General features: G+C 38.4%; 1 protein-coding gene across 1 annotated transcript in view; it reads right to left on the reverse strand.

Annotated features, from left to right (window-relative positions):
• The window catches only part of LOC145689855 (carboxypeptidase B-like), a 107,069-nt gene that overhangs the window by 70,796 nt on the left and 21,392 nt on the right, over positions 1-14,881 (reverse strand). The gene's annotated exons all lie outside the window — the stretch shown is intronic.

The following is a 14,881-nucleotide window of genomic DNA, read 5'->3' on the forward strand; positions in this document are numbered from 1 at the left end:
GTTTAGGATTTGTGCCATTTAGGACTTGTGCCACGAAATGACTTTTAGGTCTTGTGCTATTTAGGACTTGTGCCGCGTCCCCTGTCATGTCGCATTAGTTTAGGGTTACATGGACAATGCTAAAGCAAATGGACAAACAAATCCCAGCACGAATTGCTTGATTATTGTCAAATACAAGAACTTAATTCTCCAACAGTAGCGAACACCTGTCACATTTAGTTAGTTATCACAGGTTTGATATGAAAACTAGTCTTGTCTTTGTCAGAAACAAGTTCCTTTTCATTGAATATGGAAACAAGTTTTTTTTTCTTTAAAACTTATTAACAGCTGTAGAAGGAAAATCACGAAATAAAGGTAAGGCCTCTTTCACATTATCCGGCGATTTGCCGGATCCGTTTCCGGCTGTTTGCCGGATCCGGTTTCAGCCCCTTTCATATTATCCGGTGTTTTGCCGTGGATGAAAAATATGCGAGCAGGTTTGCTGTGCAACTGAAGAAACAAAACTCTGTGACTCTTGTCGTGTTGTGGTGGTTTTAATGGACAGACACAAAATGTATTTTCTACTCGCCTTGTTAAGACACAGGCAGAAAAAAAAAGTCAGACACATATATGGGTTCACTTTTTTTTTTTTTTTTTTTTTTTTGTTTTAGAGAAGCGGTATCTTGAAGATTTTTCTATACTGTTTCCACAATTAAGGGAAGACGAAGGAAAATTCTTTAATTACTTTCGTATATCTATCGCATCAACTATTGTCATTCATTAGTTTTGTTAACGTGGCTGCAGTGGACAAATGCAAAATAATATGCATTTTATTCGCTTTGTTACCAGGCCCGTAGCCAGCCCCAAAATTTAGAGGGGGCCCGGTAGAAGTTAGGGGGGGCCTGACCCAATCATAGTATACTTCATCACCATATTATAGTTCATTTGCAAGCTTATCGTGAAACTTTTAGGGGCTAGCCAAAGTTTAGGGGGCCCGGCTCCCTAGCCCCCCGTGGATACGGGCCTGTTTGTTACCGAAATGAGAGAACATGCCACATACAGAAAAGATGTGCACTTTTTATTAGAGAAGCGGTATTTTGGAAGAGATGTTTCTATACTGTTTCCACAATTGATAAACTTGGGCAAAATAGCGGCCCTGTTCTGGATATTTAAAATACCATTCCGGTATTCAACTGTTGTGACTGAGAAAACCAGGCTAAAGTCCTCTCGAGATAGTTGACCATTGAGGTCTATCCGAGAATCTCAAGCCAACATTCAGTCACTGACCCCAAGACTGGTCTGTAGGCATTCTTATTATTATTACTAGCTGTTATGCCCGTTCTTCGCACGGGTCAGATGAAATATCAATGTAAACAAACTGAACAATGAGAGAAGAATTAAGAAACATTTCTAAAATTAGATACATTTTGTGTGAATGTATATCCAACAACGTACGTGTTTTCATTGGGAAGGCCGATGGGGGCTGAATTTGAACGTAAACACTATAGAGAGTATCAATATACATCTGAGCGGCCTCGATAAATATGAATTCGACACAGATATTGGTCATTTTCTACTACTTTTACATGTCCTGGTAAACGCCCCCTGAGACCCCTCCCTGATGCGAATTGTGAAAAAATCGCCTCTGGCCTTCAGCCGATACCGCAAAAACTATGAATGTGACACTAACATCTGTCATTTTCTACTACTTTTGCATAGAAAGTAAACGCCTCTGTGATCCTCTGGTTCCAATTTTGAAAAAACAACGCCTCTGGCTCCCAGTCGACAGAGGCTGTATTTGGAAGTCAACGCCTTGGGAGTATCACCATTCATCTCAGCGACAGCGAAAACTATTGATTTGACACTAATATCGGTCATTTTCGATTATTTTTACAGGTCTCGCAATTCTCCACCCCGGTGACTCCCGGCCCGCATACAATCGTGGCTGAATTTGAAAATCATCGCTAATGAAAGTATCACCATTTATCTCAGAGACCGCGAAAACTGTGTATTTCACACTAATATCGGTCATTGTGGATTATTTTTACATGTCTCGGTGATCTCCTGGCCCAAGTTCCTTAGCTGATGGGACTAAATGTGAAAGTAAACGCTATCTTGAGTTTCACCATTGAACTCAGTGACCCCGAAAGCTATGGATTTGACATTAATATCGGTCATTTTTGATTATTTTTACGTCTCGAAATTCCTCCCCCCCACTGGTGACCCCCGGCCCGCATACAAATGGTGGCTGAAGTCATCGCTAATGGTAGTGTTACCATTGATCTCAGCGACCGCGAAAACTATGGATTTGACACTAATATTGGTCATTTTCTACTAGTTTTACATGTCCTGGTAAACGCCCCCTGGGACCTCCTGGTTCGAATTTTGAAAAAAGCGCATCGGCTTGATCAAGGTACCCGTGACCAAATTTTGGTAACTTTCGGTCCACTCGTATGGTCCCCAGGCCGCACAAAGACACAGACAGACACATAAACTCTTTATTTTATTTATATTAGATTATTATTATTATTATTATTATTATTATTATTATTATTATTATTATTATTATTATTATTATTATTATTATTATTATTATTATTATACTATTTCGGGTTTATTCCTTTGTTTTAAGCGTTCTGACTATTGACTCAAGTCTCTTTAAAGCACTGCTCTAGTCCCTTAATTCAGAGGACTATTCAAGAAATTACAGCCAGATAATTATTCGCCGGGAAACAGAAAAGTACGGTATATTTATCAAATATCACATCATGAATTCTCTCTTGCTTTGCGTAGCGAAATAGTACATAAATATATAGCAAAAGACTGTATTGCTGAAATATTTGATAGTGTCTACTTCAAGTTTGGATCACCACAAATTTATAGAAGCTCATTTGTCCAGTGATACCCAGACATCTCCCAATCTTCTATTACATAGAAAAATAATAATTTATATTGATTTCGACACTTCGGTAGTATTGGTCGTTTTCAATTAATTTTACATGTCATCTTTCCCCATATATTGTATGTACAGGTTTGGTTAATTACTCCAGATGTACTGGGCTAGAATATAATCACATACACAAACACACTCCACACATACACAAAACCACATGCTCCCATATTATAGCAGCCACTTTCTGCTGTTTCCTGGCAACACTTGCTTCCTCCCCCACACCCATCCGGTAGTTTGCCGCGTATATGTGAAGAGCTTCATTGCTTGTAATGTCTCGCTTGGCTATACACGGCGATTTGCCGCGCCGGATTCTAGCAGGGAGATCCGGCTGTTTTTGCTCGCCGGATAAATGTCCGGCGACCGCCACACACATGTGAAGAGCTTCATTGCTTGCAATGTCTTTCTACCTCGTCCGGCAATTCGCCGGAAACGGATCCGGCAAATCGCCGGATAATGTGAAAGGGACATAAAAGAGCTAGTTGCACTGGAATTGCAAACTGATATATTGAGATTGAAGCTAGATATTCAATTCTATATAAAGGATTATCATTTTTTCTCTGTAGATGTGTTTGCTTTATCTCTCACTAACGTAGGCCCTAATAGATTATTGTTTAAAGAAAAAAAGACAACGAAATTGTATTTGTAGTGGTTAGGCCTTTCTGAGTGTGAGTTATCATTCCTTCCCCTTCGTTGATCAGCATCGAGTAGCATGCTTAAAATTGTGTCTTTTAAGATCTATTCTTTCTGGAAAAAGGCGTCTGCATTTACACGGGTCGACAAATTGCCTAGGGTCGGCCCTGGTAATCTTAAATATAGTAGTGTTAAAAACACACAAAAGAAATTTGATAGTAACTTAAAATTATATTTCACCCCTGTAACTTAGAATTTTTGGAAGAGGGCTTCTGGCTCCATTGCTCCCATCCTCTCGAAATAGCATGATTTTTCTTTCACTTTTTTCTTTTCTTTTCTTTCTTTTTTTCGCTATTTACTATTACAGGTTTATTATGACAAACAAGTAGTTTTAATGATACATAATGAGCTTTTCAACTCATAATTGTTCTTGTTCAACTTATCAGTAAGAATTTCAATAAACAAAATTTTCACATTGCAAACAAGGTTATCTTCTAACAATCACTGATGATTTTGTTTTGGTGCTTCTTGTGTCTCACAATATGAATATCTCTAACGTAAATTCATTCCACCAGATGCCATTAGTAGTCTGTTAGCAAAAAAGAGAAGTACGTGTTTCGCTTCAGGCCAATTTGCAATCTGTTCATTTATCTATGGATTGTTTACACTGCTTTCACTTAATGAAGGTTGGTATTACTTCCTCGTTTTGGGTGTTTTTTTTTTATCTGCAAATTATTGTTTTTTGCCTTCTTTAAAACTATTGGCCTGCTTTAATTTTACAGATGTATCCTTGTTCTAAACTTTAAGAGTATCAGTTGGTCTTTCAATATATTTGTTTTTTAAGAATTTCGGTTTGCCAAAACTTCTCTGGGAGACAAAACCTCATCAATTTTAGCCAGAATGTTGTGGGTCAAAAGTTAGAGATCGAATCCTCGATGAAGGTGGTCTGTCTACCGGAAGTGGTAGAAAAAAAACTATTTCCAGTTTTAACGTTAATCCCTATAGAGCAAAATGGGTAATATATATTGACAGACGATTTACTGCCATTAATTAAGCATCCCGAGAATATATTTTATCTCAATCCATAACTCTATAGTAAAGCCGGAAGTGACAGAGATCTACTACCACTTTCGGTTTCAATATTGAGAAAAAAATCACACTGAACCTAAAATACTTCACGTATTGTACACGTGACACTATCACTTGTTCAAAAATATATTTTTCTTTATTAACGTCAATTGAGGTTTTATATCTTCAGATACAAACCTAGGTCCTAGTCACCGTATAACTGAGTTTTATTGTTTTTAATATATGAATTTCAGTGCAACATTTGATGAAAATGATAGATGATGATTAAAGATAGCGGATTAACCCTACTTCATATTATTTATATAATACTTTTATGTTGTAGTGTAAGTTTCTTGAGTCACCAAATTCTCTGGTGTTCCACACGCGGGTATACGGCCAGCTAGACAACATTTTTGAGTGGAACGTAAGTACATTTTTTTTTTCATTACTGACTTTCTAGATCAGAGAGATCGTTGACTCTTATATCAAGTAGCTCCCAAATTGCTTGCATCACAGTGCTAGTCATTACAAAGGAAAAATCTGTATCATAACACCAACAATTTGAATTTTAAAAACTTCTCTTCAGCTGAACACTGTTGTGTTACGTGACTTCTTTTGCTGTTTAGGTCTAAGATCAAATACAGAGCCTTTTCAAACATTTTGGACACATGTAAACCTTGAAGATACAAGAATTGAGTACTCGTCACACTGCCGTCTTCAGGAGGTACGATGGTATGAACGTACCCTCTGTTGTTCCATTGATACCGGACCGATGAAGGCAAAACATAAGAGAAAACGTTAATATGTGCAAAAATGTTAATATTTCGGACTGGACTCATAGATTATAGGCTTCTTTTGCAAACTCAATTCTTAACTTTGGTCTCTTTAACATGCACAAACATTTCAGTACAAATGGAAGAAATTTAAATAAATCTTACAGTATCAGCACTACAAGAGCAAGATAATTTTTTTCTGCTTAGAGGGTAAGGTGGATGGTATATTCAGACGCGCACCCCGAAATTATTGTTGGAATGGGTCCAAGTTTTTCGAAGGATCAAATGCAGGATAGAACTAGATTTTATATATATACAGGGTGGGCCATTTTAATTAAACCACGGAAATATCTGAAAAACGATAAAACATAGAAGAAATTTTTGAAGTACACGTTATATATTGCTAAGGGGGAAACCCAATTCCGCCAAAAGTACCCCTCCCCGCCCCCCGTAAATGGGGGTAACGGGGGGTAACTTTGAAATGTCAAATGGGAACATGGGTCGAGTAATACCTCGTTCGAAAGGTCTTGGAAAACTAAGTAACGCTGTACCAAAAGATGTTCCATATTGTGCACCGGTTTCAAAATGGCCGCAACCATGGAAGGTAAATGAATGGAACAAAATTGAAATACGTAAATATCGTAGGACATATCGAACGGTGTGGTCCCTGTGATCCCAGTGGCCTCCCTAAAGGGGTCTTGGGGGCTAACTTCAAAATTTCAAATAGTAACATGAGTCGAGTGGTACCTCGTTCGATAAATCTTGCAAAATCTAACATATTGCAGGAGAAAACGATTGATGTGAAATGGCAGTGTTCTCAAAAGGCCGCCGAAACATAGTATCCGTGTCAGAGAAAAGGTTTAGTACCCGTAGTATGAAAGCGATTGGAGATAAATCAACAAACGAAAAACTGGCGTAGCTAACTGACGTAAGGCACATCGAGAGGTGTTGTCGGGGTGACTACAAGGGCCAACTGAAAGGTATCCGGGGCCAACTTGAAAATTTCAAATAGCAGCTTGAAGCGAGTAACATCACGTTACATAGCCAAATTAATATCAAACAGCTTCTGTAAGAAAATTTTCGACATGAGACACCGTTTTCAAAATGATCGCAAAGACATGGTGACTGTGTCTAAGGAAACGTCTAGTGCCCATAGTATGAATACGGTTAGACATAAATGAAAATAACGAAAATTAAATAGGAAAACCACGGAGGCGTTCCAAGGCTCGAGAATAATACAACAGAGATAAAAATATTACAGTAAAATTGCCATAATGTATAGAGAGAAATCAAAGTCCTGCAAAATAATCTCTCCCTGCGCTCTGTATGTGAGTGGGGTGGAAAGTAAAGTGAAAGTTCAAACAAGAACTCTAATTTAATTCTTAAATTAAGGCTAACCTTACAAATAGGTATGGTGTGGTTGAAACATTTGTTTGTAAGTATGACGCTGTAGTGACTAAAAAAAGAGAAACTTTTATGCAATGCGTGCTGGTTATTCAGAAAGCATTTCGGGAATATACGTACACACCGTTTCGTCCCTCAAGCTCACAATATGACATGAATGCTAATAGTTAATCAAAATGTAACTGTGGCCATCCGCGTTAACTTAGTGCACCAATTCTCTATGCATGAAGTCTGCCTTCTAAACAGCATTGGGTAGGTCAAGCGTACGCCCGAACCGTTGTCCGGTCGGACATTGAAATTTTGAAGTTAGCCCACAAGACCCCTTCAGGGAGGCCACTGGGATCACAGGGATTACATCATTCGATATGCCCTATGATATTTACGTATTTCAATTTTGTTCCATTCATTTACCTTCCATGGTTTTCATACTACGGGTACTGGAGTTTCCGAACTATATCATGGCGGCCATTTTGAAACTGGTGCACAATATGAAACATCTTTTGGTACAGCGTTACTTAGTTTTCCAAGACCTTTTGAACGAGGTATTACTCGACCCATGTTCCCATTTGACATTTCAAAGTTACCCCCCGTTACCTCCATTTACGGGGGGCGGGGAGGGGTACTTTGGGCGGAATTGGTTTTCCCCCTTAGCAATATATAACGTGTACTTCAAACATTTCTTCTATGTTTTATCATTTTTCAGATATTTCCGTGGATTAATTAAAATGGCCCACCCTGTATATAAGTACAGATGAAGTATAAGATCAAATTTTCAAGCAGCATCAATCATTTCCCTGTTATACAAGTATAGTTTTATTGAGAAAGTGTACAAATGTACAAGTGTTAGGAAGTTTTGGGGCGGGGGTTTAGACGCGGTGGACCCCTCGTGGGTGCGCTCCTGGTGATATTTTGGAAATGAGGACAGAATCAATTACTTTCTGGAAATACTCAGTGATAACTGTCGTCTTCGGGACACACAGTACCTAAGAAATGAACAATATAGAGGCGTTAGTAGTTTTGTTAGAGGATTGTATTTAGACCAAGGATGTTATAAAATAGAGGACCTGCCCATACGTATCTTCATCATATGAACTCAATGAAGGAAAAAAAAACTGAGCATCGTCTAAACCGGCAATTCTGATTGGCTACTCTCGTTTCCGCCATGATTGTTGGCTCGAAACATTGCGATCTTAGTGGCGCAGAGTGGGCAGAGTAGGAAAAAATGAAATGAAATCTTTGAGTTTTACGTCCCACGCTTATGCCGGTTAGGCTAAAGGAGACGGTGATAATGAGTAATGAATGAAATGGTGGAATGAAGAAAGTGGGAGGAAACGGGAGAACCCCGAGAAAACCCACGCACACGGTATTTGTCCACCACAATGTTCATTTGGCGGAGACTGGGATCGAACCCGGGACCCCAAACACCAGAGGTGAAAGCTCTACCACTGAGCCACCGCGGCCCAGGGCAGAGTAGGTGTGGCGAAGCTGTGACGTATGGCTTCACGATTTTGTTGTATGGACAGATCCTCTATTTTATAACATCCTTGATTTAGAAACTAAAATTCAAAAAGTTGTTATGTTAATTATGTATATTGTACTAATATACTAATAAAAAGAAGTCATGTAAAAATACAGACTGAACTACATATAAATTTGGCAGAAAAAAACTAGTACAGGGTGATTCAAAAAAACGGGAAATTTTGAAAATTAAATAATTTTATGAAAACATTTTTTAAAACTATTTATCTCATTTAATAGTAAAAATAGTACCACTTTAGAATACACAAAGTACAATTTTAGTAACTGGTGACCACTGGCTAACCGGTTTGGCCAGTGGCCCCTAGTTACTATTTGGTACCAAAATGATCACCATCCTCTTAGGCATTGATCAACACCAATATCATCTCTCTACGACTTACCATTCCCGATATATTGGCCAAAAAAAGTTCCGATTTCGGGAGATTTAAGGAGCCATATCTCGGGAACCGTTTTGTTTATCGTACCCGTTGTTTACGAATCCTAAAACTGCCGACGATCTTGATATTTGAAGAATATAGTACATTAATAGTGGATTACTTACGTACACATGTCTCCATACGTTGAAATATGTAAGGGGTGATTGGAAATGGTTGCCAGAGTTTCAGTATTGTATTATAGACATCATAGGAAATGTGTAAGGTGTATAACCACTTATATTGATAGAAAAATTCACAAAGTTTACTTTCACTATAAATGATGTCCAAAAGAGGTAATTTCGAGTTTGGTCGCTAAGAGGAGAAATTTTCAAGATGGCATCAAACGGCAGAGAGAAAACAGTTTCCCTACTGAAATTTCATGAAAGTCACTCAATAACAATTTGTCGACACTTCCGTACTCAGAACTGGAAAAGTCTTCTATCTGATAGTTCCATTATGAGGTGGTATGCCCAGTTCCAGTGCACCGGGTGTCCTCCACTAACAAAAGAGCAAAGTAACCAGTTAAGAGAATTTTCTTAAGGAACCCTAAGAAATCAACAAGATGAGCTGGCAGAGAACTCGAGAGTTAACAGTTTGGAACATTTTACTTAACGATCTACCTACCCCAGTTTCCCAACCGGTGTGCCGTGAATGGGCCACTGGTGTGCCGCGAAGAATCGAAACAAAATTATTATTTTATTTTAGCAATCAAATTGCAAAACGTATTGAAAATGGTATATTTGTATTTCACATTACTATGAACCTCTACTATGGATCTACAATTTTAAGTTTCATACCGGGCTACTATTCTGTACATTTCTAATGTTGAAAAAAGTATTTGTTATCATTGTTATGACCATTATTGCTTCCTTATTGTTGCAGACTATTTTGTAACTTGAAAATTTAAAATATCATTCAATCCTTTCGACAAATTACCTATATTTGTGTTTTAAAAGTAAGAGAGATTTGTTTGTTCGTTCATTATTTAGTGATCTTCCTTCTTAGTAAAATCTTGGATACAGTTTTTAAAAATAAAGCGTATTTCTAAAAACCTGAGTCCAATATTTCATCGCAGTTGTTTTCTAATTTTAAAATTAGGATGAAAAATAAACATAATGATTTACCACGGGGAAAAACCAGTGATCGAGCTTTCTTCTCTGTGAGAAGGAGATCAATAATCAGAGAAAAAATATCACTGTGTTTTATATTTACTAATAATAATATCTATAAGTGTGCCGCGAGAATCCAACTAACACCCGTAGTGTGCCGCAAGTTGAGAAAGGTTCTGAAACGCGGGTCTACCCTAATAGCATCCCAGACTTTCAATAGCCTTACTCAAGTCTTGAAAGCTAAGTCTATACGCTTCCACTTTTGAGTTACGGTCTACCCTAATAGCATCCCAGACTTTCAATAGCCTTACTCAAGTCTTGAAGGCTAAGTCTATAGGCTTGCACTTTTGAGTTACAGTCTACCCTAATAGCATCCCAGACTTTCAATAGCCTTACTCAAGTCTTGAAGGCTAAGTCTATAGGCTTGCACTTTTGAGTTACAGTCTACCCTAATAGCATCCCAGACTTTCAATAGCCTTACTCAAGTCTTGAAGGCTAAGTCTATACGCTTCCACTTTTGAGTTACAGTCTACCCTAATAGCATACCAGACTTTCAATAGCCTTACTCAAGTCTTCAAGGCTAAGTCTATAGGCTTGCACTTTTGAGTTACAGTCTACCCTAATAGCATCCCAGACTTTCAATAGCCTTACTCAAGTCTTCAAGGCTAAGTCTATAGGCTTGTACTTTTGAGTTACAGTCTACTCTAATAGCATCCCAGACTTTCAATAGCCTTACTCAAGTCTTCAAGGCTAAGTTTATAGGCTTGCACTTTTGAGTTACAGTCTACCCTAATAGCATCCCAGACTTTCAATAGCCTTACTCAAGTCTTGAAGGCTAAGTCTATAGGCTTGCACTTTTGAGTTACAGTCTACCCTAATAGCATCCCAGACTTTCAATAGCCTTACTCAAGTCTTCAAGGCTAAGTCTATAGGCTTGCACTTTTGAGTTACAATCTACCCTAATAGCATCCCAGACTTTTAATAGCCTTACTCAAGTCTTCAAGGCTAAGTCTCTAGGCTTGCATGTAATATAAGGCTAACTTTAAAATTTATTTAAAATGGACACATATCTCAAGCTTGATTTAAAATTTACACTTGGAAAAGTCGTACACAAAGAGGATCTGTAAGTTTAAATCTAAGACGCACACGTTTTTGTGCAAGGGGGCGGGGTGGCTCAGTGGTAGAGCGTTTACCTCCGGTGCTTGAGGTCCCTGGTTCGATCCCAGCTTGCGCCGTGTGGACTTTGTGGTGGACAAACACCGTGCTCGTGGGTTTTCTCGGGGTTCTCCCGTTTCCTCCCACTTTCTTCATTCCACCATTTCATTCATCTCCCATCATCACCGTCTCCTTTAGCCTAACCGGCATACTGTGGGACATAAAACTAAATATTTCATTTTTTTTAACGTTTTTGTGCAGCCATCATTCTTACATCTGATCTAAGCGTACACAGGTTTCTACATCAAGGCTATTTGGACACGAATCACGTCTTAAAATTTACACTTGGGAAAGCCATTCACTGAAAAAAAAAATCTGTAAAGTTACTTGTATCAAGGGAAATTCAGTGCAAATTTAGATTTACTCTAGCCGTGCTTGCTTACTATGTACTGATTAGATGAAACCACAGTGACTCAGCGGTTGAGCGCTTGCGTCTAGTGCGTGAGGTCTCTGGTTCGATTTTCGGCGGGCAACATCGTGTCTGTGGGTACTCTCGGGATACTTCTGTTTCCTCCCACTTTCTCATTCCACCAATTCTTTCATCATCATTCACTTGCATTAATCGTCGTCTCCCTTAGCCTAAAGGACATAATCGTAGGACATTATACTAAAAGATTTCATTTTACCGGGTGCTGATATGTTTCTATTTTCACACAAAACAAAATCATAACAATTTTGTAGTGAATTTCAAGAGATTATGGAGGAAGATGATTTTCATGAGGAAAAGTTTTCATATCGAGGTATAAGTAGCTGTACAAAATATTCTAGAGTCATTAGTTGAGTTGAATTTCAGTTTAGCGTCCCTTTCAGCAGCGAGGCTATGTGAGACGTGGACCTACTGATTAACGTGGAATCCGAACTACATGAGCTCCCGCCGGGAATCGAATCCGGGTCTCCCGCGTCAAGGGCGCGTACGCTAACTGCTTAACCACGGAGGAGCTCTCTAGAGTCATTCTATCAAATGCATAAACACTACTTGTGGCAAATATTGCAAACTTCGACGATAATTTATAATCACTCTGTGTATGTCTATCGTGCTATTTTGCAGAAAATGCTGCTCATCGTATCCTTTTCAAGAAAGAAAAAAAAATTAAGAAGTTAAGAATGATCTACTGTTGTACTACTCTACAAATACATTTACTAATTCTTTACGACAAAACGTAATCGTATTCGGTCTTGTTTTTTGGTGAAGAATATGGCACACACACATTATCTGGAGCTAGAGATCTGGAAAGAAGATGAAAGCGTGCGTTTCGAGAAAGGTCACAGTTTTATCTTGATTTTCTTTCAGGTTATGAAGACTCAGTTTGTGACAAACTAGTGCAGAATAATGTGTGGGCTGCATTCACACATTTATTTAAGGGAAAAAAAATAATAAACAAATGTTAGGTGAAGAGAACAAATTAACCCATTATTATTTTGACAATGTTTAAAATTGGGGTTAGTGTCATATGGGCGTTCATGTGGTAGAGAGAAAAGAGAGCGATCATCCTCACATGGCATTCCAGAACATTTTACTTAGATTTAAAAAAAAAAAAAAAGAAAAAGAATTGAAAGAGAAATACATGAGCCAAATAATATTTATTTACTCATATTGAACAGTGTGTAAAATCTGCATTAATTTGGACTTTTTTGTATCCCAGGGCATGAAAAACGACACGAAAAATTTGAAACCAATGATTTGCATTTTTTTCATTGTAGGTTTTAATAAAGTATTGTTTAGAATATATTAATATCATATTACAAGTTATGTTCTGAGGTTATTAACGGTATCACTACGATTGTATCCTACTACATTAACAGTAGTAGGTATATCTTAACTGGAAGAATTAAGATCAACTTAAACTATCAATGTTTTTATTGAATTCCATAATACAGTAGAGCGTCGATTATCCGAACGTCGGTCAACCGAACGACCGCTTAACCGAACTGTGTACTCGCTCGCACCTGTTACTCTCCCACCCTACCGTCCATCATCCCCCTCACTCCCAAACCAAGTTTCCCACAGTAGTCGCCGCACTGACCCACCGCTGGCGGAACATTGCTTCTAATGGGGCCTTCATAAGGCGCTGCTGACCGGCCAAGCCGCAAGTCGTTGTGTTTCAACAATCAGCACACTTCTGTCGGTTTGGCACTGGCTGTAGAAGTACAGTCCAGTACAGTGCAGTACAGTACAGTACAGTACAGTACAGTTCGATTATCCGAACAAACCAGTTTTCCGAACACCCATGTCCCCCAATTACTTCGGATAATCGACGCTCTACTGTAATAATAATAATAATAATAATAATAATACTCAGTAATTTTACTTTCGCCAGAGTTACAAATCATACTGTGAGCCAGTCAGGGTTTTCGGGTCTTTTTTTTGCCAGGTCCAGGTCTATAATAGCAGAGTTCCAATACTCTGCACAAAGCATCTTCCAAGCAACTGTTTCTTGCTAAAAATCCCCATGCCTGGCAACACGTCTTTCGTTTTTTTTTTTTTTTTAACTTCCTTTAGACATCTATTAAACAGCAGCGGTCTATTGTTCCGAAACGCACCAAATACGCTCGAGCTGACGGTTTCTCCATGTTTTTATTGCTTTCGCGTTTGTGATTAGCCATCTACATTTAAATACATGGTCAGCGTATTCCAAGCGTACGCATGAGCAATATAAACGCTTTGCGAACGTTTCAAATAGCCACCTACTAACGTTCTACACATCTAAAGATATTTTGATCCGAGTAGCAAAAGAGGTATTTTCTAACACATCATAACACGAAGTCGAATTGGATGTTTTGATATGTATTGCGAAGAACTGGACAACTTTCGAAAAAGGGGGGCGCGGTGGCTCAGTGGTAGAGCGTTCACCTCCGGTGCTTGGGGTCCCTGGTTCGATCCCAGCTCGCGCCGTGTGGACTTTGTGGTGGACAAACACCGCGCTCGTGGGTTTTCTCGGGGTTCTCCCGTTTCCTCCCACTTTCTTCATTCCACCATTTCACTCATCTCTCATTATCACCGTCTCCTTTAGCCTAGCCGGCATAACCGTGGGACGTAAAACTTACAGATTTCATTTCATTTCATTTCAACTTTCGAAAATTCAGATGAGAGAACTTGTCCGTTCCTATGTGTGGAGATGCATGTAAAGCAGGAGCGGCGATGAGGCAAGAGGAGGCAGTTGCCCCCTCCACTTTTTTTAATTGACCCCTTAATGTACGTATATAGTTTCATTTGGAAATATAAAGTTTTTGTATGTGTTACTGGTTCATACAAAAAATGGTGCCATATTATATTTGCCCTTGCGTGTATACGTATTGGTTATTTGTCTCCCCGTGGAGTTAAGAAAGCTACAGGAAATGCGTTTTAATTGCAATTCAAAGGAATTAATATTGCAATTGCGTATTTCTTTAAAGGTCGTAGCACATACAGTACTTGTAGTGTTTGCTGTCTTTCATTTCCTGACAGTAATAACATACATTTAATGGCATATGTAGAATTAAAAATATAAGTTGTTCATTAATCCCCAGTTTCAATATTCTATAACTTCCACAAAATAAGCCTCATTATTCATTACTATCATTAATATTATCCTTTCTATGTATTTGTTTCGCAAATTTGTTATGAAATAATCTGATCACACATTTCCAAACCAAATTTTAGGACGTTTATGAGCAAGGAATCAAATCTCGTTTTACACTTTCGTTGTTTAAGAGTACAAAGGGCTAGTACCTACTTGTGTTGCTCTTGTAAAGTTACTTAATAAAATATGAAATACGATATACGGTGTTTTAACTTAAAAAAAAAGTATCGTATTA

This window comes from Thermobia domestica, chromosome 7, assembly GCF_964235325.1.
Source record: "Thermobia domestica chromosome 7, izTheDome1.hap1.1, whole genome shotgun sequence".
Lineage (NCBI taxonomy): Eukaryota > Metazoa > Arthropoda > Insecta > Zygentoma > Lepismatidae > Thermobia > Thermobia domestica.